The sequence below is a fragment of the Sinocyclocheilus rhinocerous genome, unplaced genomic scaffold (assembly GCF_001515625.1).
Source record: "Sinocyclocheilus rhinocerous isolate Xijiao unplaced genomic scaffold, SAMN03320098_v1.1 scaffold4294, whole genome shotgun sequence".
NCBI classification, from domain to species: domain Eukaryota; kingdom Metazoa; phylum Chordata; class Actinopteri; order Cypriniformes; family Cyprinidae; genus Sinocyclocheilus; species Sinocyclocheilus rhinocerous.
The window spans coordinates 21,206-23,870 of NW_015665020.1; positions in this window are offsets into that span (position 1 = coordinate 21,206).

Consider the following 2,665-nt stretch of genomic DNA (forward strand, 5'->3'; position numbering starts at 1 on the left):
AATTATTGACTGCAGGCTTAAAGAACGATCAAACTAATTTGACAAGGTGCATAAGTTGAAACTATTTAGTCTTTGGCAATAAGACCACATGGAGACGCCATTATTTGAAACGTAGAAGAGAAATGCATGATATGAAAAGGAATATCCCCCCATGGAGTCTAGACACTGGTGGTGGTGAAGGAGTGAATAGCAATGCAGAGATCTGGATGAATGTGGAGCTCAGCTCCTGATGAGCACAGTGGAAGGACTCCTGTGAGTTGAATATGATGAGGACTGCAGGTGAATAGGGTTTTTGTCGCATCAATTTGCCTGAAATGTCAACTGTCAGCAGCAGAGAGAGGAACAGCTTTAAACGTTTTTTGCATGTCTTAACAGTGGTCTGTGAGGTTAGGTTAAATTGAAATGCACAGACAACAGAACATGAAATCAAGTTATATGTCAACTAACATAAAATAACATATAGTGCAATGTATAATCATGAAATATAAAACATGTTTTCGAATAACATCTGAAAAGGAAACTGAGTTGGATTAAGTACATTTCTATTTAATCCTACTTGAGACTAAACTCCATGTGTCCCATTTATTGGGGATTTTCACCACTACAGAAAGATGAGACATGACTTCAGAAGCAGCGCAGAAACAATGTAATATACAGGCAGAAACCAAAATATAGTTCAAATTCTACATTTGATTTCTTCTCATTAATTTGAAGAGAATCCTTCGGCTGCCAGGAATGGGCCCACTCCTTGCCACTAAAAACAGAAGGGATTTTTATTTTTTTTACTGGGTGTTTCCAATAAACAAGCATTTTAACAAGTGTGAAGCACACATCATTACTGAACATGTCTTTTATAAGCATAACAGTTCCATTTTCCATCTATGAAGGACCACCACCATTTGTGAAACAAAACAGATTAATAAGAAATTATGGTAGCAAAAACAAAACAAACAAAATTAACAAAGATAAAGTAAATTAATAACGCCTGCATTAATTGATAAAGCAGAAAAACTGAAGAATACATACCATATTGGACAGGGCTCCCAGTCAACCAATATTCCTGCTTTGCCCTATCAAGAAAATTAAAAAAAGAATAGATTAAAACACACACACACACACACACACACACACACACACACACTCCATTCTTAGCATGAGGCTGTTATGTTTGGTTATTATCATGTGTTTGTTTCTGTTTGGTTCCTGTCTGCCCTTATTTGGTTCTATTTATGTTCTCATTTAGTTAATCATCACTCATTAGTTTCCACCTGTGTTCATTAATCATCTTATTAGTCGATCGTTTGGTTTAGTATAAATAGCCCTGCCTTTCCTCAGTTTCTTGGTCCGTTCACCGTCATGCTTAGGTTGCTCTTAGATGTTTCTGATTTATCTGTCTCCTGGTTATTCTCTTGAATTGAAGTTGGAATTAAAGATTGTGTGCTGGATTACTCCGATGTCGTGCGCTTGTCTCCTTAGAGCACAGTACCTGTGACAGATGAACGGACCTTTTTACAAGATGGATTGGGCTGAGGACCAGTTGTGCCGCCTGCGACAGGGTGGTCGCCCTCTGGAAAGGTATGTGGAGGAATTCATCGAGCTTTCCCATCAAGTGAGCTGGCCCGATGCCTCTCTGTGCCTGTTTTCAGTTGTGACTGGATGAGAACACTATTCGTTGTCGTTCTCCCGTTTGTAACTTCTCTTTGTTTGAGTTAATAAATGTCATCCTATATTTAAACTGCTTTCACTTTGAAGTAGAGGAGGTTGGAGAAGTTAAGTCGTTCTCATCCAGCCCCTTCTGAGAACCACTGGGCCTCACCAGCTCACCCCATGTTGAGATCCTGGCCATTGGTTCCGACCATACCTATCCTCCTGTGTTTCCCCGAGCCCAGAAGTGGGTTTCTAACAGTGCTGACCTGGGGGCTAAGGTTGCGGACACCACTATGACATCTGTCCGGTCAGCACTGAAATCTGCCATCCATCCTCCGTTTCCAGCTCCCCGAACCAATCCGATCCTCAGCCCAGAACCCGCAGCCACATCACTCTCAAGCCCAGAACCATCGGCCGCTTCACTTTCAGTGAAGCCAAATGTGAAAAAGCTCTACCTCCTTTAGTGGACTTTGCTATCCTAGGTACTACCAAAAGTCCAGAGTTTTGCGACCTTAGGGAGCATGATGGATTGTAGTGTGGTAGAAGACTAGTTAGGTACGCAGGAGCTACCCATTAAGGGCCTTATAGGTAAGTAATAATATTTTGTAACTGATACAGAACTTAATAGGTAGCCAGTGCAGAGAATGTAAAATTGGGGTAATATGATCATATTTTCTTGACCTAGTAAGGACTCTAGTCGCTGCATTTTGGACTACCTGTAGCTTGTTTATTGAAGATGCAGGACAACCACCTAGCAGTGCATTACAATAGTCCAGTCTAGAGGTCATGAATGCATGAACTAGCTTTTCTGCATCAGAAACAGGTAACATATTTCGTAACTTGGCAATGTTTCTATGAGCTATTTAATGAGTGAGCTATTTAAAGATCAGCCACTCTATAGGCCAGTGTATTAGATAAGTAGTGAAGAAAACGCTAAAGCTTACAGCACCTGGTATTCCCAGGCGGTCTCCCATCCAAGTACTAACCAGGCCCGACCCTGCTTAGCTTCCGAGATCTG